At 40.1% G+C, this 22,451-nt stretch overlaps 1 protein-coding gene across 3 annotated transcripts in view; it reads left to right on the top strand.

The window, feature by feature from the left end:
- The first annotated feature begins 2,499 nt into the window (after nt 1-2,499).
- The window catches only part of adcy2b (adenylate cyclase 2b (brain)), a 627,652-nt gene continuing 607,700 nt past the window's right edge, over nt 2,500-22,451 (top strand). For 2 of the 3 annotated variants that reach the window (XM_087986818.1, XM_043689618.2), the window contains exon 1: nt 2,835-3,017. The gene's annotated coding sequence lies outside the window, so the exon portion shown is untranslated. Of the gene's footprint in view, nt 2,541-2,834; nt 3,018-22,451 lie in introns of those variants that run through there. The other variant, XM_087986815.1, reaches the window with a different exon arrangement.

Here is a 22,451-nt window from a genome sequence, read left to right as displayed (position 1 = left end):
TTGCCCGTAGTATTAGGTGCATTAGACAAAGGAAAATGGGTCTGTGTGGGTTACTCTTCGGAGGGTCGGTGTGGATTGTTGGGCCGAAGGGCCTGTTTCCACACTGTAGGGAATCTAATCTAATAGGAATATGTAGGGATCATTTGTTCATGTAGCAGTTAACTATAGGATCAGCTGCTCTAAGTATGCCACCAGGGCTGATTCAGCATTAGCTGATGCTGACTTTTTTGTTTGGAAGGATTGGAAGGCTCCCATGCATCAAGCTGCTTAATTGGTTGCTCCTCTATCATTGCATTCTTTAATTGGATGGCTGCTGCGTGAACATATGCAACTAACTACCTATTAATGGATACAGGATTCATTTACAGTACTGCATCTGCATAAAATTCAGCTTAGAGTCTGGCTCCTGAACACATCCTCTTTCCAACCTGCCACACAGTATTTAAAAAAAAATCCAAGATTTAGTTCAGTGCCAGTAGGTATCCACTGGGCCATGTTATTTTAATTGACCAACAATCTACCAGTTGCCTCTTCATACCCAATTTGGAAAAACAGTTGGCAAGTAGAATATAAATGATTCAGTGGAGTTAAACTATCTTAAGTCTCAATTAATTCCACTGGGAAATGTGGTGGCTTGGTATTTTAAAGCTAGATCTCCATCTACTTGAAGTCTGCTACCTGTCCAAATCCAGGCCTGATGTTTTCTCCAAATCTTTCATTCAGCGCATTCTTGTCAGATTAAAGTCACAAATGTGAGTGGGATAGATATTTTTAATTAACCTATTCAGATGTGTTATGTTACATCCCCAGTGTAGGTGGGAAATCAGGCCTCTGGCTCAAAGACTGTGCCACGAGAGATATTAAAAGTCATGGTCCACTTTCAGCTGGAATTGCACTAACAACCTGAAAATGCTGCCTTTTTGGCTCTACCAGCTGAACTATCAAACTTGAGTCATATTAGTGGGATAAAGTAAGAATAACAAGCTATGCCACCCCGTAAATAATCTAAAATCATCCCATCAGGCTGCACAAATTCTTACTAAAAGACAATGACTGTGACAGAAGTTATTGCATTAGGTTCAACATAACCTAATTTCCCTTAATCTTGTTGGTTTTACCTTTGAGATATTGGCCTGACTGTCATTAACTCTATTCTACAATGTATAATTTGATGCTGTCCTGGAATTGAAAAATAACCTATTTTCCTAGTCTGACAACACTGGTAACAAAGAATATAAAAGTTTAACACACTACAAATGTATCATGTAATGATGTACTTAAAATTTGGTTACAAATGATTTTCAAAAAGGTTTTAAAATTTTGTAGAAAGAAAATTAACATTGGTCAAAGACCTTTTCACGTTTCCATTTTTTTTTCTTCAAGGGACTGATGAACCAGTATCAGGAAAATTGAATATGCTGCTGCCATCTTCTCTATGGTTAGGCGACTGGCAGAAGGGTGCAACCAAGGGGAGAGAGAACCAACCAAAAAAACAAAACAAAAGCGAAGCCACTCCAATCGTTGGCCAGCTGTGACTGGGAAATTGGGATCAGAATGTTAATTATCTGTTGGTGCAGCTAAGTGCAGTATTTGTGTTCACACCTTTGTATATTGCGAACGTCTTCCCACATCCATAATCCTTCACTGTTTTGAGGAGTGTTCAGCCAGAAAACGCTTCACTGCAAATTAGTTTCAGACAACCTGTCGTATGACCCATACGAGGTAAAAACAATGACTGCAGATGCTGCAAACCAGATTCTGGATTAGTGGTGCTGGAAGAGCACAGCAGTTCAGGCAGCATCCGAGGAGCAGTAAAATTGACGTTTCGGGCAAAAGCCCTTCATCAGGGGCTTTTGTCCGAAACGTCGATTTCGCTGCTCCTTGGATGCTGCCTGAACTGCTGTGCTCTTCCAGCACCACTAATCCAGAGTATGATCCATCCAGCCGTGTAATGTCCGTTTATAGACAAACCAAAAATCTTTACCAAAACAAATTTCGACTCAGTTTATATGTTAGACTACTTACCAAGTTTGGCTCTACTTGTTTAGCAGATAACTGACACCAATGTTATTGTTTTCCCGAGCGCAAGAGCATTTCATTTGACAAAGGGGGCAATTTATTTGTGGTGAACAGAGCCGAACAATTCGAGCGATTGTTTATGCCAGATGTCAGCTACAAGGCTTCGGACACACTGACTCCGCAGAGAAGTGCGAAAAATCAATGAAAGTGGTTTCCATGCGGCTTTCGATAATACATCTGGAAGCGGAGGAAACATTTTCTGAATTTCGGTCAAGTTAACATAAAAGTTCAACCTGAATTTTTCATTGTCTGTCCGTCCATCCATCCAGTGCTGTCGAGGGAGAGAAGGAGCACGATGTGTGAGCCGGCGTGCAGTTGAAAGGTCACCCTGCGGGGGAGCAGCTGTGCCGCCGGATCACTGGTGCTGGCGTCTCCCGCTCTTTCCGTCCTCGTGCTGACCCAGGAGCCTCGCAACTTTCTCAAAGGCGCCAGTTCGAAGCCCTGAGCTGCCTCACCATCAGGTACTAAAATGAAATTCGCGGAGCAAATGACCTCTTGCTCTGATGGAGAGTTTCCATTATCTTTGCCGTGAAGGTTATAATATTTGGGGTGGGGGGTGGTGGGGGTAGGCTCAGGGTGGTAGACTGGTTGCTTGGCAGCGGCAGTCACTACAGAACAACTCAGGCTGGAAAGGGGAGTCGCAGCGTTTGGGACGCGTTGCTTTTAACAGAAGTAGAGAGCACGCAGTAGTCACATTTCATCCAGGCGCCAGTTCCTCGCCGGACCAACCACATCGGCGGCCGCAAGAGGGTTTCCTTTTGATTTCTTATCGCAAAAGCGTCTGTGCAGCGTGGATAAGAGGCGGCAGCCGAGCGTGGTTGGGGGTGGGTGGGAGCTTCGGGCTCCCTTCAGCAGCCAGAGAGCGGGCAAGAGGACAGCTGCACAGCGAACAAAACTCCAAGGCGGCTGAGGAGTCTGCTGGCTCAGTTTGGAGATCCGTAAGTAATGTAGTGCTTTGTTGTTGTTGTTGAAGCTAGAAGGGAAACGAGGAGAAACGTCCACTGTGAACTGCAACCGCAGCGCCTGTGTAATTAAAATTATTTAGAATAATTGTTATCACTCGTTTCCATTTCCAAGGCGTTATAGAGGAGCGGCACACTTGTCTATTTAAAATAATATTATGTTCATCGGTTACATGTTAACCCCCTCACTTAAAGCAGGATTTTATATATATACTATATATACACACACACACACACACACGAATGTAAATAGTTGGACTTATTTATGATGTGAAGAGTAGTTTTGTGAAACGGTTGTGCCCGGTATGGACAGGAATCAGCAAAGTGACTGCTGGCGGGTTTGCTTTTTAGTTGTAGATTTGTGCAGCTTTGTTCCAGGAGCCGAGGTTAGAGCGGCTAATTCATATATCCGCTGGTTGATCGCTGTCTGGAGTGCTGAATGACATTGGCTTCGCTGTAGTTTGTGGATGATCGACTGTTTCAAAATTTCAGTCCTTGATGGCAGGTTTATAATGAATGAACTCAGCTGGGGGGGGGGGGGAATAACTGAAAGACTGTACTTTAGATGCATTAAAGCCAGTTCAGGCGAGCTGAATCGTTGAAAGCCTCAAATGGAAAAAGGTAAGCGAGACTTGTCAGCTTGATCTATTCCGTGAGAACACTTTACTCCTAAATCAAATGAACGGGCGCCCAAAGCAGATTAATTTGTACACATTTGTGGGCAAGGATTGTAATTTGGAAGCGCCGTTACCAAGTGAATTGGGTTTAAGCTGGTCACAACAACGTATTATTGCACGTTCATCGACGAAGCTGCGAAAATAGATTCGAAACTGAAGGTTACCATTCAAATCTCCACGGGGCAGAGAGAGAGACAGCAAAAAGCTTGTCATTCAGATGTGTTTATTGTGCTGCGCGCGTAGCTGGTCCAGCCGGAGTGAAACGGCATCGAGTCCCCATGGGGAGTGATCGGTCAGAAGTTATTCAAAGGAGTAAGCAAGAACACGCAATTATTATAAAGCGTTCTAAGTAATTTCTCTGGTCTCAACATAGCTCTGGGTTTATGGTATAAAGAGAACGATTGTCATTTCGCAAATCAGCCCAGTATATCCTAATTTAATAAAGCGTGAACTCTTCACTGATACTTTCAACTGAGTGAGATTATAACAAACTTTATGCAGAAGGTTGCTGGACAGTAAAATCATTTAGACTTGGAATGGTGAGGAAAGCATCATTGCATATATTTTAAAGGAAAACACGATCATATCTTCTCTTCCAAAGTATTTTCCTCACCTATTAGACTCATGCTACTTACACACCCACCATTTCCAAGAAAACAATGAACATAGTTTATGATTTATGGTAATTTTTGTCTAATTATCGTTGTATTTGTCTTTGGCAACATCTCTATTAAACAAAGTTGTTGGCAGCTTTGAGTGATGAAATCTTCTCTGTAGGAATTTTTGACTATCATCACCGTTAAGTTTCATGGAACCTTGGTTAAATAAATAATAAAACCAAATATTTTGGATACTGTACACTCAATTTACTGAAGTACACATCTCTTTTGAATTTTGGAAATATCAAAACTAATACCAATATTATATAGGCAAATATTGACATTTAGATATGCATTGAAGTTGAAGAAATACAGCAATATTTGAGCTAATGATTCATGGTCAATAAATTTTGAATAAGATTCCAAGACCTTAAATTATCCCCTCCAAAGTAACTTAGTCCTTTGTAGTTTTCAAATACACTGCCCAACCAATACTCGTAATACAATATTTTGGTCTACTTAATTCCTCCATCTGCTACAAAAATTCTTTAACGGAGTTTCTAGAATTCAAAAAGCAGAGAACATCTCTGGATATCTTTCCACTCAGCTTAAATTTCAATTCCTTTGAAGTGAACTATTCCAATAATCTTAATGATACTGTCAAAATCCAATTTAACACTTGTTCATGGTTTTACACATTGTACAGCAATATGGACTTCTTGTTTCAGTGAATGCAATTAATATATCAAGGTATGAAAACACCACTTGCAATACTAAAAAAAACTCTGCTGTAAAGAGAGACATCAGATCATGTTGACACATGATGGTTGCCCAGTTACCTTCATTAGCATGTGAAACTACATGAACCTTATACTAAACCTCAGAAAAAAACACCCTTTGTTCCCAAATCTGTCAGCTATCTCAAAATGAAGTACAGAGTCCATTTTATTTCTGGTCGCAATAAAATTTTACAATATATACAAGTAGCAATACAAAATTTTGATTTCATGACTGAATTTTTAAATTAAAAAAATGTAAGTGCCATCTTCTTGTGGCCTTAACATTATGGAATATTATTTTGAAGTACGTGTATTTTGCTTTCTTCATCCTTCTGAGGGAGATAATATGTATGTGTTTCCTCAAATGTACTAAATTGCATCTGTTAGAATATAACATTAAAATAGGCCATTTGGCCCAACTGATATATGATGGTATTTATGCTGTAATTAAGTGTCATTCCATTGTTTCACATCTAGGTAAATTGCATTAACTCTTGATTCTCAGCTTCCATCGACCTTCTCTAACTGAGGGGACATCGGGCTTTGAGCTAAGTTATAAAGCAAGATTCAGAATATTGCCTAGACTTTAGCCCAAATCCCATGCAAATTGATAGGGAGGAGGATAGACTAGGAGAATAAATATATTTTTAGAGAGGAAGTATGGGAAAAGGATTTATTTTCTTGGGCTACAGTGGCTAGTGATGGGACGGGCAGGTGTACTGTCTGGAATCGACCAGCAGGTAAATCTGTAGTCGAAGTCATTCAACTAGTATAGATAGCACTGGAAGGGGAAATCTGCAAGACATTAATTACACTTAAATGCAAATGTACATGAAAGATAAAAATAAGTCAGACTAAATTAAGGTTGGATTCAAATGGCTAGAAAATAAACAGTTTAAAAATAAAGATGGATGAAGTTTCAATAAATTAAATTTAATTTGACTGTACAGAAAAGCAAACGACATGTATTAAAAGAGAACTGAAAGTAATAATGCATTATAAGGAATCAGAGTTTGCAAGGATTACTGAGATTTGGTGATAAGAAATTTCAGTACTGCAAATTAAGTATTGCAGTGTGAAAAGAAAGTAAAATAAAAGATAGAGTACCTGTATTTCTAGAGATAAGAACAGCAGGTGGGAAAAAAGTGGCAGGCATCAGTACAGCAGAAGTAGAATCCATGTGATGGATAAAATAAAGGATCAATCATACTTGTGGGATAATGGGATTCCCTCAGGCACAATGGTGGTAGAATGCACTCCTGTAGTCGTTAAGATGCCGTACCAATTGGAGGTATTCTGAATAAGAAGGCTCCCATTCCCTCAACATGCTACTCAAATGAAATCACTAAGAGACTCATGTAAATGTGGGGAAGGTTCCCTGCATTTGTCATGACTTGTACAACCTGAGGCATCCTTGGCTGCCTTACAAGTCCTTGCCAACATTAGTGTCTGTGGTTGGATTCTGACAAGAGGTATCCAGTAAAATCAAAGTTCATGAAATCAGTGTGAACCACTTTACAGTGTAACTGGAATGCTAGAACTGTGGCTTGGACTCCAGTGCAGTTATCAAGTTAGCTGTTGGTCTTCTGAAAGTGAATCATGCAGTTTGTTAGTTTCCGCTGCCTTGGTTGGTCTGGACGAACCCTTCAGTACAGCCCTTAAGAGGATTTGTGCTTTGTATTGGAGTGCTGCATATTGCACAACACTGCAGTGCAGAAGGGATAGGAGCCAGGCACATGTGAAGTCATTTATACTTTTACCACTATCTCTGGTGGGCCCTAATCTGTTTCTAGGTAATTGTTTTCTGGGCCTATTTAAAGGACATATTCTTCCATCATTGACAGGACTGAGAGAATGGCCATTACAAAATTGATGCATACCATATATTGGTCATTATTTGCACTATTCTCCTAGAAGTCTGGAAGACCTCATTACCACAAAGGGTGGTTTCTGAAAAGGAAAACTTGAAATCTACACCAGAAGTCAGCCAGCAATAACTAATCCAGGAAAATGTACCGTTGCCAATAAAATGACTGCAGCTACAGATCAGTATTTAGACAATCTATGCATAATTTCTTTTGCCTGATTTTAATCATTAATTTCTCAAAATACTTTAAGATTATACAGACCTTGGTAGACTTCAAAGTTGTGTTTGTATTTTCAGGAATGGTACTTGAACGTATTTATAGTTTAAACATTTTGTTAATAGTTAGTATATCTTCACTTGAATAAGTTTTGTTTGTTAAATATTTGCCGTTCACAAACCTAGCTGACTTGTTTCTGATACTGCTCTGTATAATCACCATTTCTCAGTTAAAACTTTGTTGTTACCAGTGGAAGAGTCTAACAAATGAAGGAATCTGTTAAACCACTCCTCACTGGGTCATAATGAATAATCGGGAACTCTTCAGTAGAGTATATCTTCCAGATGCCAAAAACCTGTGATACTGAATTAAAATGGTTCAGAGGTTTATTTTGATGTAAGTAAAATTACATTGATAATTGTCAGAACACTAATTGGCCAGTTTTTTTCTGAAATTAAGATAATTGCATTTTTTCCCACACTAAAGAAATTATGAAGATATTTTATTTGGCTTTCTAATTCATGATTCCTGTTGAATTAAAATCTGGGGATGAGGATTGAGTGATAAAAGGATGAAATAAATGTTGATTTGCATGAAAGGTGGGCAGGCTATGTTTTGCCAAACGGTTTTATAATCAGATCCGGGTAAATCTGCTTGAGAATATTTAAAGACATTTGTATTTTTAGGCTTTTTTTTAACCAGTGGGACAGTGACTTAGGAAAAACAGCTGCATCAGTTTCATTGGAAACTGGTAGAAGAATGAAAGTGCTACATTTAATGTTGCATCACAAGATTATCCAAAATAAGCATGCTGAAAAATCTTAACAAGCTTTAAAGTGTTTTTTTTTTGTTCTTTCTAAGCCACAAGAACTTCATCCATGTAGGAGTGCTAGTGACCATGAAAATAGATATTCCAAGTGATTACTATTTGAGCTATCATGACTCCTTTCTTTTAAAGCAACCCTCAATCAGTTTTATTTGAGAGGAAACATAAAGGACACCTTCTGAATTACCTAGATAATCCTCTTTAACCTTGTTTCTGAAAATATTGAGATAACTAGCAACTAACAGAAAATTCAATGACATTCTTTCAGATGGCGATTATTAACTGCTATGATAATTTGAACTACTGGGATTTTAAGATTGTTATGCAAAAGGAGGCAGCTGGTCAAAGATGAATAATGCAGAGCGTAAAGTAGAACAGGCATTCTATAACAGTGATTTTCATATATTATTTGTGGGGGTTGTGCATCCATTAACAAATCTCCCAGGATCCTCTCTAACTTACAAAAGATAGGTCAGCTACCCAAAGGATAATTGGTATTATTGCAAAGAAATATTTTATGAAATAACATGTTTGTAGTCATTGTGCAAAGATACACGCAGAGGGTGGTATGTGTATGGACTGAGCTGCCAGAGGATGTGGTGGAGGCTGGTACAATTGCAACATTTAAGAGGCATTTGGATGGGTATATGAATAGGAAGTGTTTGGAGGGATATTGGCCGGGTGCTGGCAGGTGGGACTAGATTGGGTTGGGATATCTGGTCGGCATGGACGTGTTGGACCGAAGGGTCTGTTTCCATGCTGTACATCTCTATGACTCTATATAAATCTGTATTATGGGCATCCAGTAGATGGATGGAAACCCAGAAAACCTAAGTTTTACAGTTTTATGTATTCAGCAAATAATGGGTTAAGAAGTTCTGACAGTGCATAAGTTCTGATTGTGCATAATTCAATCTATGAAAGGAATAGGAATCAACTATTGAAAATGATTGGCGTTGGTAGAATTTCTAATACTTAATTAAATCATTCATTGCATTTTAAATTGGAACTATGACTTGCATTCAATGTTCACCTTGGGTATGGTAATGGTGATTTCATCCTCCAATTAATTTGTCTCCAGGATTTAAAATGATTTCTAGTCAATAAGCGTGCAAATTCTTTGTAGTAGGCAAAATATTATTAGATCTCAAAAAGCCACGCATACAAAATGAAGAGAACTCTTACTCTGTTAGTTTGTCAATCATCTAAACCAATGTGGATAGATTGAGTATTCATTGTGATTCCATTCATTAATAACTGAAACCTCAACGATTTCTTTACATGAAATTAGAATATCATTATAATGCAAAGTACTGGACTAAATCTTTCTTAAAAATATGCCATTATCATTAATTAATGATAACTTAAAGGAAAGACAGCATCAATTTTTACCCACTTAAGTATCTTGAATCAGTAGTTGAAACCATGGCGAAGATCTTGTATTGCTCCCATAGGCTGGGGGAAGGTTTATAGTGGAATTGCCAGGGGTCAGTATTGGTACCAATACTTTCCTGATGTATTAATGAACTAGATCTTGGTGTGCAGGGGACGATATGAAAGTTGGCAGATGACACAAAACTGTAGCTGCTCATAAAAGGAATAAGAAAAACAGGGCATAGATTTAAACTGATCTGCAAACAAACTCAGGGTGAATTGAGAAAAAAAAACACTCTGAACAGTTAGGCTGTGCCTAGAAATTTGGTGAAGGTTTAATTGAAACATTCAGGAAGGCATTGGATGATTATTTAGGTTGCAAGAGTGTGGAAAAGTTGCAGGAGGCTGGCACTTGATAATGAGCCTGTGTAAGTATGTTGACCCAACAGGCATCATCCTTTACTGTCTGATTCTTTTTTTTTTGCATAATTGATTAATAGCTTTGAATAACAAGGAAATGTACATAAAACTGAAATTTTTTCACTTTTTTTAAAAACTCAATGCTTTGATAGTTTTGGGTCTTATTGGAGAAATAATAGGATGTTACTGATGCACGATAGTATAAACGTGTAAGTTCGGCAAAACTTCAGGCATTTAAGACATTCATAGTGCTCTGAATCTTCAAAACATGCAGGTCAATTTTTGCTGCTTTGCTGTTTGCTTCACACATAGCTACCCAATTTTTAAGAACTTGCATTATTAATTTTTAAAATATATTTTTGTGGGATATGGGCATCGCTGGCTGGCCAGCATTTATTGCCTGTCCCTAGTTGCTCTTGAGAAGGTGGCTGTGGGCTGCCTTCTTTATCCGCTTCAATCCACCTGCTGTGGGTTGACCAACAGGGAGGGAATTCTAGGATTTTGACCCCAAGACAGTGAAGGAACAGTTATGTATTTCCAAGTCAGGATGGTGAATGGTTTGAAGGAGAACTTGAAGGTGGTGCTGCCCTTGTTCTTCTAGATGGAAGTGGTTGTGGTTTTCGAAGGTGCTGTCTGAGGATGTTTTGTGCATTTCTGCAGTGCATCTTGTGGATTGTACACACTGCTGCTACTGAGTGTTGGTGGTGGAGGGAATGAATGCAATGTCGATCAAGCAGGCTGCTTTGTCCTGGCATAGTGTCAAGCTGCTTGAGTGTTGTTGGGGTTGCACTCATCCAGGCATTCAGGCACTAAACACATCAAATTATCCATTAAATTGCCCACAAATTTAAGTCCACTACTGTTTATGGGCATACAGTATTAGTGCCACTATTCCAATAAGGTTCAGGATGCCTCTTTGTTTTCACCACACTGTTAATTTGTTCATATCTCTGCTGATTTAGAGTTGCAAATTCTCTTTTTGAGTTGGAGAGTGCAGGAAAAGGTCTGAATGATGGTTTGCACTGTGAAATGCCCCCACTTCAAGTTTTGGTCCCTCATTTCTTGATCTCATATAGCCTAACTCCTCCAGATTGGATAGTTGGACAGACCCACCACCCTTGTTTTAATTACTAGACAGGAAGTGTCAATGTTTGTCAATAACCTTATACATCAATGACTTAGATCAAGGATCATAACGTTGTATATCCAAGTTTACAGATTATATTGTTAGGAGGGACAGTACATTGAGCAAGAAGGTATAAAGAGACATAAATAAGTGGGTAAAATTGTGGCAGATGGAGTTTATTTTGATTGTGAGGTAATCACATTGTATAAAAAAACAAATTCACACTATTTTCTTGAAAAATTCAGCTGTAAAGAAGCAAGTGGATATTCAGGAACACAATTTACTGTTGCAAAGCGGGATCAAAAGGCTAATGGAATATTGGCCTTCACCCCGAGCTGGAATACAAAAGAGAAAATTCTGTATGTGTGTGATGCCTTGTTAGCTTTCATCTGAAATGCTGTGTTTAGTTTTGGGCAGTGAATTTTGGGATGGATATATTAATATTGGAATTGGTTCAATACAAATGACCAAATCAGTTTCATGGCTTAGAAAATGTTACGTTTAGAAGACAGGTTGCATAAATTCGGCATGTACTGTATACATTTGAGATCAGGTGACAGTGGGGTATTCTGCTGGGAATATTTATCATATGGAAAATGGTTTTGATGGGGTAAGAGAAAACAATTTCCTTCTGGTTTAAAAAGTCCTGAACAAAAGAATAATAATCTTGCAATTTAAACCAGACCATTCATACACAGGGTAGTAGAAAATTCAGACTTTGTCACTTAGCCAAATGATTATATCTGCTATATCAATTGGAAACTTGCAGACAGTGTTTGATAGATTTTGTTAACTAAAACTATCAAATAATGTGAAACAAATTGGATTGAAGTATAGACCAAACAGTCTGATTGAGTGGTAGGACAAGCTGCAATAATTGTTTCCTGCTGTTATCTCCCCAAATGTTCCTTCCAGTTTGGATTGTTTCCTCCTTGCTGTGGTATATCCAGTGTTTGTTGGCTGCATGCTAATTCTTTCATGCTGTTCTGAAGAGATTTAAATTGTTACATGACAGTACTATAACTGTATCAATTTTAGATCAAGTTTTCTTGACCTTTTATGTGAATCAACTTCAAACATTCCTTTTGGGTTTATATCCAAAATACACTTGTAATAATCAGTTTGAGGATTGGGTTTTCTTCTTAACTGATTATTTTACATATAAGCTGGTAGTCAATGGATTTCAAAGTCACTGCTTCACTGAGTCGGACTTAGAGCTGAATGTTATTGATTTTGGACGTGTCAAGTTTTTAGGTGTGTTTTTCACTGTGAGGGCTAATGGGATTTCTCACCCTATCTTACAAAACTAGCCTCAGTAATGACCATCGTGCTGCTATTGTGTCTCTCTTAACCACTTTCGGCCCCATATTATCACGTGCCATTCTGACAACAATTTGCCATTCCACAGATACACTGGCTTCCCTTATGAGCGTGTCATCTTGAAAGGCTATTGTGCATCCAGACAAGCGTTGGCAATCTAATGTGGCTCTTAAATGGCAGCACAATGGCACAGCAACCACAAAGCTACACATCTTTTGGCACATAAATGGCATCTGAAAAATGTGTTGCTGGAAAAGCGCAGCAGGTCAGGCAGCATCCAAGGAACAGGAGAATCGACGTTTCTTCAGGAATTCTGAAACGTCAATTCTCCTGTTCCTTGGATGCTGCATGACCTGCTGCGCTTTTCCAGCAATACATTTTTCAGCTCTGATCTCCAGCATCTGCAGTCCTCACTTTCTCCTACATAAATGGCATCGCTGACTTTTCCTCACAAATACAACCTCTTCGCTTACCTTAGTTGCTGTTTAACCACCGTGCTACACTTTACCTAATCTTAACTACATCCATTCTGAACAAACTCTCGAAGTGAGCTTGACCCAGTCCCAATTCCCACTGCAGATCCAAGTGTAGTCAGTGTCCACCAATTTGAAAGATAGAATGGTAAATGTAACCTTTTATTTACAAGAAGCAAAAGGGAACATATGCAAAACCAAAAGATGCTGAACTTTGCTCACACATTGCCTCTTTCATGCACAATGTCAGCTTCCTACTCGTTCAGTGCCCTCATCCTCCTCTTTGCAGAAGTGCTCAATTCTCCTAGTTTCGGTGCATCCAGGACATTGCTGCAATTGTGCAGAGCCCAGCATGCAAAGCTGATGTGGCCCACTGTCCTGACTGTACAGGGAAGCCTCCTAGATCTGGATAATCACATCTCCAAGAGCCTTATACTCTGCTCCACTGTGCGCTTTGAGATATTTAACTTGCTCTGTATGTTAGGGGAAAATGAAGACTGCAGCTGCTGGAGATCAGAGTCAAAAAGTGTGGCACTGGAAATGCACAGCCAGTCAGCAGCATCCGAGGAGCAGGAGAGTCGACGTTTTGAGCATAAGATCCAGATGAAGAGCTTATGCTCAAAAAGTCGACTCTCTTGCTCCTCGGATACTGCCTAACTGGTTGTGCTTTTTCAGCACCGCACTTTTTGAATCTGCTCTGTACATTAGTCAGGGGGTTACACAGTGGTGTTATGAACCACAGTTGTACTGGGTAGCTCTTGTCCCTCCTATAACCAGGGAGACACTGACTACACTTGCAAGACACCTGATGAACTCTCAAATGTACCAGATACATGATAGCTGCTATGACTTCTACATTCTGGAGCATTGCCAGGTTAGTGGGCACAAACCTCTAGGAAGTGATAACTGTGATCAGGGAGCACCTGAATATTAATGGGAAAGGAACCCCTTCCTGGTGATGAATTCTGCATCATTGTGCTTATGTGGCACTGAAAGGGCAGTATCACAACCAATAGCACCATCACCGCAGGAACCCAGCCTGGGCACATCACTGATCTCATCATTGGAAATCAAAATGATTCTGGGCAATTAGTCATTGTCCTGAGGCATTTCTGGCAGCAGGATGGAGAGATCCCACACAGGTCTCCTGTTGGTCCATGGAAGGAGCCAGTTGCATAGAGGTTGAAAGTTGCATTGAACTTCATAGCCACCAGAAGTGGATGGCTTCCCATTCCAGCCCTCAGGTGCCCTTCCACCATCTGACACAGTTTGTCACCATGTCCCAGGATGTATGGAGCCTTTATTGGCACCACAGCTCGCTCATCCCCCAGGAAATATAGTTGAGGCCAGACAACTCTGCACCTTCTGAGCACCTCATACATCCTGAGGTGCCATGCGCCTGTGACCTTTCCTTGAGCTGGTTGCTCTTTGTCCTACATGCCTGCCCACTGTAGTTTTTGTTTTTGTCATCAGGCCTGGTCCTTCCAAATCTGCCTTTGCCTTCTTAGGTTGGGATTTACAGTGAGCAATGTGCCACCAGTGATGAAACCTATCACTTCGTGGAAAGGATCTAATTTGATCTTGGAATGAAAGAGTTACTTAGTTTTTAGAATAGTCATGGGTAGCATATCCTCCAAACACTGTTACCACCTTCTTTGGGCTTCCTCCCAAACTCTACATCTTTCCTTTAGATGTGGGGACCAAAATTGTTTAGGTCTTCAAGGTGTGGTCTAACAAATGGTTAGATCTACCAATACTTCCCTATTCTATACAATTCCCTTTTGAAATATAGGTCAGCATTCTATTTACCTTCCTATTTCTAGCTGAATTCGTATGCAAGCTTTTACGGTTTAAGCACAAGAGCCCACAAATCATACAGCACAGAAGAGGCCCTTTGGCTCATTGTGTCTATATCAATAAACAGCTACTTTAAATCTATTTTCATCCTATTTCTCACCCTTTGGCCCATAGCCTTGAATGTTATGACATTTCAAATACTCATCCAAGTGCTTTTTAAAGGTTGTGATGTTTCCCCAACTTAATTGCCCTCCTAGTAATTGCATTTTAGATTTCCACCAGTTTCTGGATAAAAACATTTTTCAACCACCCTCTTTCTCCCACCACAAGGCCAATTTTGAATTCAATTTGCCAAATTATGTTGGATCCCATATGCTTCTACCTTCATCAGTTTCAGGTTTGTAGAGGTAAAGCACACCAGGAGAGGTGGCAAGCTGGTGAATGACTTAGTGGGAGCATCCACCAGGGACACGGTCTTGACCTTTTGCCTTTTCAATAAAGGTGGCTCAGGATTACATCAGTTTTCCTTGGTGAGTACTGACAGCTAATTAAGGAATAGTCCTTACAAACCTTGGGGCATATAGTCGCCATGATGACTGGCGTTTCCAGTCAAAAATGTGGGCAGCCCACTCTGATCTGGACCATGACCTGATCAAAGTCATGTGATCCTGACAGGAGCACAAAGATCAAGTGGCACCAACCTAGAGCCATGGCTCTTCCCTGGAAATGTTGGTGCTCTAGGATCATGACTCAGCAGCTGTGGTGTTTCTATAAATATAAATAGCTTATCTTCACTTTCTCTTCACTGTCTAAAGCTTGGCCAATGCAGGCTGGTTATACCTCAGACCTTTTGAAATCTTACCAGCTCTATGGAGATTTGAATACGTCACTGTAATATAAGGGATGACATGACACCTGAGGAGTAGCAGCTTACAAGCCATCAAATAAAGGTCATTGCTGAGCTAACAGGTACTTTACATATAACCATGAAAATTGTTTTGCATGTTGAAGCAATTAGTAAAGATCATGAGAACTAATTCTTTGTTGGATGAAGAGGCAGCATGGTGGCTGAGTGGTTAGCACTGCTGCTTCACAGCACCAGGTTCAATTGCGCCCTTGGGGTGACTGCGCAAAGTCCACACAGACATTTTCCTCATTTTTGCATGTGTTTCCTCCCATGGTCCAAAGATGTGCAGATTAGATGGATTGACCATGCTAAATTGCCCGTAGTGTCCAGGGATGTATAGATTAGGTGGGTTAGCCATGGCAAATGCAGGGTTACAGGGATAGGATAGAGGGGTAGCCTGTGTTTGATGCTCTTCAGAAAGTTTGTCTGGACTTGATGGGCTGAATGACCTGCTTCCACACTGTAGAGATTCTGTGATTCTATAATCAAATAGTAACCTCAGTATCCCAGAGATACTTTCAGTAAAAGTGTTTTAGAATTCTCCTCTTACTTGTTACCTTTCATCGGAGTGAATACTGGAAAAATCAAACTTAATTTAATAGTCGAAAAGTGTGGCACTGGAAAAGCCCAGCAGATCAGGCAACATCCAAGGAGCAGGAGGGTCAACGTTTCGGGCTTTGGCCCTTCATCAGGAATGTGGAGAGGAAGGGGGCTCAGAGGTAAATAAGGGGGTGGGGCTGGGGGGGGATGGTAGCTGGGAAGGCGATAAGTAGGTGCTGGTGGAGGGTAACTGTGATAGGTTGGTGGGGAGGGTGGAACTGATAGTTGGGAAGGAAGGAAGATGGACAGGTCAAGAAGGTGGTGTTGAGTTGGAAGTTGGATCTGTGATGAGGTGGGTGAGGGGAGATTTGGAAACTAGTGAAGTCAGTGTTGATCCCGTGTGGTTGAAGGGTCCCAAGGCAAAAGGTGAGGCGTTCTTTCTCCAGTTCAGGTGGCTTTGCTTTGGTGGTGGAGGAGGCCCACGACTTGCATGCCCTTATGGAAGTTGAAGTGATTGGCCACGGGGCTACGCGGTTGTTTGGCGCATGTGTCCCAGAGATGTCCCCTGAGACGCCCCGCGAGTTGGCATCCTATTTGCCCAATGTAGAGGAGACCACATTGAGAGCAGTGGACACATTAGATGAAGTGGGTGGATGTGCAGGAAAATATCTGCCGGATGTGAAAATATCCTTTGGGGCTATGGACGGCGGTGAGGGGGGAGGTGTGGGCACAGGTTTGACACCTTGTGCGGTGGCAAGGCAAGGTGCCGGGTATAGAGGGTGGGTTGATGGGGGGTGTGGACCTAACGAGGGAGTCACAGAGGGAATCGTTTTTGTGGAAAGCAGTTATGGGTGGGGAAGGAAATATATTTTTGGTGGTGGGGTCTGATTGTAGGTGGAGGAAATGGCAGAGGTTTAATGCATGGTATTCAGAGATAGGCTCCACCCTTCTCACCAGCCTAACACAAATATCTCCCACCTGCACCCACCTATCGCCTTTCCAGCTACGTCCCCCCCCCATTTATCTCTCAGCCCCCTTCCCCTCCACATTCTTGATGAAGGGCTTATGCCCCTCTTCTGCTCCTCGGATGCTGCCTGATCTGCTGTGCTTTTCCAGTGCCATACTTTTGACTCTGACTCTAACTCTGACTCTCCAGGAATCTGCAGTCCTTACTTTCTCCTGAGTGGTAAATTAACCCATGTGTGAATTAAGAAATTATTCATGCCCCAAATACAGCTCAAACCTATACCTGAGGTGTGTCTGTAAGTGATGGCTTATGTGATACTGAACATTTGTTGCCAGTGTACAGCAGTATATATTTGTTTCCTTAGATTAGGAGCTCAGTTGGAGAATGAAGCAGAAAAATGGGTGAGACCAAATAGGTGAGGCTTCCCGTGAGCAGAGGAGTACACTCATGGAATTGGGATTCAGCAGGAAGACATACAAGCCCAGGAAAGGAGATTGATTAACTGCATTTCAGTATCCAAAATTGCTAAAACCTTGCTTTTCAATCAATTATTAATTTGATTGTTTACCAATAAAGGAGCACAAATTTAACATTTCTTTTATGGTCAATAATCAATCTGAATTGTTATGGCTTGTATAAATATTGATCTTCCAACATATTTGTAAATAATTTCCAAAGTGTTGTCCTACCATTTTATCTGCATCATTCATCTTGTCTACTAGTACTTGGAAAAACATCTGAACTACACAAATGAGGATGCTGTAATGTTGCTATTAAAGGACTAATTTTAGAGGGTACAAGCTTTTAAATGGCAATTTCATCCATTATTTTACTATATTGAGCCCAAATTTTGTTAATGAACAGGTGCCCTAACAGCATTAAAGTAAAAAGAGCCAATCACGAGACCAGTCTTGCAGTCAGCAACAGAGTGAAGAACTGGATGGAAAGACATAGCAGGAACTCCCAACAATAGCAAGAATTGAATAATGTATGTATTGAATAATCCAAAGTGGATGCAGGAGGGAGATAATTGTGATAGGTCAGTGGGGAGGGTGGAGTGGATCTTTGGATACAGTGCATTATCCTCTGCCATTTCCTTCACCTACAATCGGACCCCACCACCAAAATGTGTCAATGGTGACCATTTTAATAATGTAGAAAGATAGTCAATCTCAGAGGAGAAACTCTTGTCCAATGTTGTAAGATTCCAAACTACTGTTTCCAGATTCAGGCCCTTTGTAACATTCTAATCCACTGTTTTCTGATTCTCTCTACGATGTGGAGAACCTAAGGAATGACCTTTCTTAATGGGAGGGATATGGAGACTTACCATAGTTATAGCCATTGAATAAACAGTTCCAGCTAACTCTTTTCAATTCCACACTTCATTTACCATAATAACCCAGAAAATACAAATTATATATGAGGTTTAATGCCCATTTAATCGCATGGCATCAGTTCTAATGTGGACATGCACCATTGCTAGGAGATAGTGAGGACTGCAGACACTGGAGAGTTAGAGTCGATAAAGTGTGGCGCTGAGAAAAAAAACACAGGTTAAGCAACATCCGAGGAGGAGGGGAGTTCACATTTCGGGCAGGACCTTTCATCAGGTCTGCTTTTTCCAGTGCCACACTTTATTGATACATGCACCATTACTGCCAATCAGATCTGCCACCTTTGTGTGAGCTTTGCCTTCTGCAGTATATTTGTATCTGATGTGATAATTATTATATTTGCTTCTGTGACATAACAATGAGACATTGGTGATGTGGTTTTGAATTGTTCAACGGAGATTTATTAATGCTTATGATAATATGCAACTTAACATTTACGGACCTATCCGTGTAACTGAATAGTTGACTTTTCTCTTAGAAGATCATATTTTTGGAATTCCCTTCCTCACAAAGCAGTCAATACAGAATCCTTAAATATTTTTAAAAGTAGAGATAGATAGATTCTTAGTTATCAAAGAGATAGAGGATTACTGGTGATTTGCAGGAATTTAGAGTTGAAGTTCATTTCATATCAGCCATGATCTTATTGAATGGCAGAGAAAATTCAAGGTGCTAAGTGGCCTATTCTTATTTCTTGTTCATATCATCAGTTTAGGAGAACAAAGAGCTTTTGGACTGTTCAAGAGGGCAGACAATCCAGAGATGACAAATATTTGATTGAGGGATTCTGTGTCTGAGGAAGTGAGAAATGTTTTGGAGGCAATAGAGACATAAACTCAGGTCAGGGTTGAGCAGTGTCATGGCAATGCATCACTAGCACAAAGTACCATGAACAGTGTTAACTTTTACCAACTTGTTAAACATTTTAGAAGAAGTCTAGTTGAACTGCAAAAAAGTGATTGCAGATATAACTTCGTTCACTGCCTGACCAAGTCTTTTATAGGACCGACAGAATGTCGCATTTGTTAAAGTGTCAGAGGAAGAGATAACCCTCTCACCAAAAGTGATCTCTTGCAGAACTTTTGCGTTTTGGTCTTCAGGAATATAAAAATGAATATAATTAAAGGTTGGATGCAGCATTAGACTTGTGCATATTTACTTGCCTGAGATCCCCAAATGTGGAATAGTGTGTGCTGCGAGGGTCACAGTTCTGAAAACAGTGATTTGAATAACCCTGTACTGCAGGTTAGAAAGCAAGAAAATACTCTTGCTCAGTCTGAGTACTGTTGAAGGGAAATGGGCTGCACAAGACATTGGTGAAGCCACTTTGAGTTCTGGTTGCTCTGCCATAAGAAGGATGTTATGAATCTGGAAAGGATGCAGAAGAGATTTACAAGGATGTTACTGACCCTGGAGGGTTTGAGTTGTAAGGAGAGGCCGGATAAGTTAGAGCTATATTCTCTGGTGTGTAGGAGGCTGAGGGATAACCTTATTGACCATATTTATTTGTAAAATCATGAAGAGCATAGGTAAGGTAAATGGAGCCCAGGATAGAGGGCATAGGTTTAAGGTGAGAGGAGAAAGATTTAAAAGGAATCTGAGGGGCAGTTTTTTCATATAGAGGGTGGTTCATGTGGAAATAACTGTAAGTGGAAGTGGTAGAGGTGAGTTCAATACAACATCTAAAAGACATTTGGACAGACAGATGAATAGGAAAGGTTTAAAGGGATATGGGCCAAATTATTCAGTTTAGGCACTCTGGTCAGCAAGGGCGAGTCGGACTGAAGGGTCTGTTTTCATGCTGAATGACTCTTGCCTTCTCAATGTCTGTCCTGCCTTAACGTGAATTTTATTTAACACTCTGCTGATCCTTTGCTAACTCCCACCAAATCCTGTTCGCTCCACAGTTAGGCTCCTGGTCCATCAATGTTTCAGTTTTAAAGCTCTCATTTTTGTTTACAGACTCTGCCACAATCTCACCCCCTCCTGATCTCTGTAATTCACTCTACTTCTGCAGCTTTCAGTTAACTATTTTTCAATAATTCCTAACTTCTGTGCGTAGTTGATTTGAAGCACTTGATTGTTAATGAGATGTTCCTAAACTTTGGAATTCCTCCTTAAATCTTATCACCATTAAAACTTGTTTGGTTCCTTTAAAATATCCCTTAAACCTATCTCTTAATGGTTTTGGTCATCTGTCCTAATATCTTTATGTGGCTTGGTGTCTCATTTTGTTCATAGTGCTGCTATGAAGCGACTTGGGACAATTCATTAAGTTAAATTAAATATAATAACTTGTATTTTAACTTGTAGCTATTCGGAGTTTACAGGGGTGTGTTAGAATAATCAAATCTGATGGTAACAGATGCATGGATAAGGATTCTGGCAAAGTCCAGCAATGTTACAGAGGAATTGATGATCTTGGTGATGGCACAGTTTAGTGGTCCGCTACAGTTATATTGAAAATAATGGAGTAAAGTGAATCTAGCCCACGTAATTGGACAACAATGGGGAGGTGTTAGTAAAGGATGGTGCGGTTAAATGGGTCTCAGGCTGCAAGACAAGTTGAGAAGTAAGGGGAGGGGTAATTTACTTCTGTTTCAGATACATAGGATGATATATGATTAAAAGTGGTTTTGGAATGGATATAGGGATAGAAGCCTGTTTGGAAGGATCCATGGAGCTCTGGGAAAAATAGCTACAAATTTGGGACGTAACTAGATTAGCAAAGAACTTTGCTGAATGTAGGTAGGCTGGAGATGGAGAGAGTTTGCAAGAACTAAAAAGTACGTAGGTAGGAAAAGTTTAATTGTTTTGTTTCAGTAGAAATGTAACAAGTTAATTAAGATGCTGAATCGAAAGAGATAAATGATATGACTATGAGACCCATTTATATTTAATTTAATAGGCCAGTTATTTTCCTTTTACCTTCAGAAGCATTGACCACAAAATAAATCATTACAGTAGTTTTTTTTATCTATCTGTCGGGGTATATGAAACCCAACCAACTCTGTAGGAAGCCCGAGAGATAAGATCTGAATGTGATATTGAGTTGTATGCTGGCAAGTTTATTAACTGTCAAATTCTGTGAAAAGTAAATCAGGACTATGTCTGAAAATGATCGATCTTTTCTAATCGCAACTGGGTGCATTTAAAATGACCACAACCATTTTAATGTTAGAAGGCAAAAATCTGAATCTTTCAAATAGCAGACTAATTAAATTGTTTTGCAGGCTGTCTAATAACACAATTTTTACTCCAGATAGTGACAGATTATCGATAATGATGCTGTGTATTTTATCCTTTGTTTAATGTGATAATCTGTGATTAACCTGAATAAAAAAATCTTTGTATAATCTTTCATGGTATTCTTACTACTTTAGACTGATGTCTATTTATTCTGCTCCTGTTTAAATTGAATGGTCACTGAACTTGTCACATATGCACTGTCTCTGGAGTTGTGTTCTGCTTATTAATTGACATGACCTGACCTCACTCCTTCATTTGCCCTTCAGTTCCTTTTGAAAACAGGTTCAAAATTAACATGCAATCCTGAACTGACATGTTTGTCCAGATTATATGTACAAATCCCAAACTTTCGTATGGCTTTGAATCTTACACTGGAATGAATTTGCTACCAGCTTTTTTTAAATTTGTGGGATGTGTGGGCTTCACTGGCTGGCCAGCATTTATTGCCTGTCCTTAGTTCCCCTTGGGAAGTTGCTGCTTTGAACTGTGTGATCCATCTGCTGTGGGTTGACCCACGATGCCATTGGAAGGGAATTCCAGGATTTTGACCTGGCGGTACATCTCCAAGTTAGAATGGTGAGTGGCTTGGAGGGGAACTTGCAGTTGGTGGTGTTCCCTTGTATCTACTGCCCTTGTCCTTCCAAATGGAAGTAGTCGCGGGTTGCTTACGATCATTCCTGCTACTCTATCCACCAATTTTAGTTCAGCTAGCTATCCTCATTTCATTGTAATTCCCTTCATTTAAGTTAAAGACAATTTTTTCCACACACAAACTGAATATTAAATCCTATCAAGTTATGATCACTACTTCCTGGGAGATCTTTTACTGGTGTCATTTTTAAAATTTGTCTCATTATCATAACCAGATCCAAGAG

The sequence above is a fragment of the Chiloscyllium plagiosum genome, unplaced genomic scaffold (assembly GCF_037043375.1).
Source record: "Chiloscyllium plagiosum isolate Xiang-an unplaced genomic scaffold, Cpla_swu_hap1 HiC_scaffold_5, whole genome shotgun sequence".
Classification (NCBI taxonomy): Eukaryota; Metazoa; Chordata; class Chondrichthyes; order Orectolobiformes; family Hemiscylliidae; genus Chiloscyllium; species Chiloscyllium plagiosum.
The sequence above is the reverse complement of the archived record's forward strand: the minus strand, read 5'-3'. Positions and strand labels throughout refer to the sequence as shown.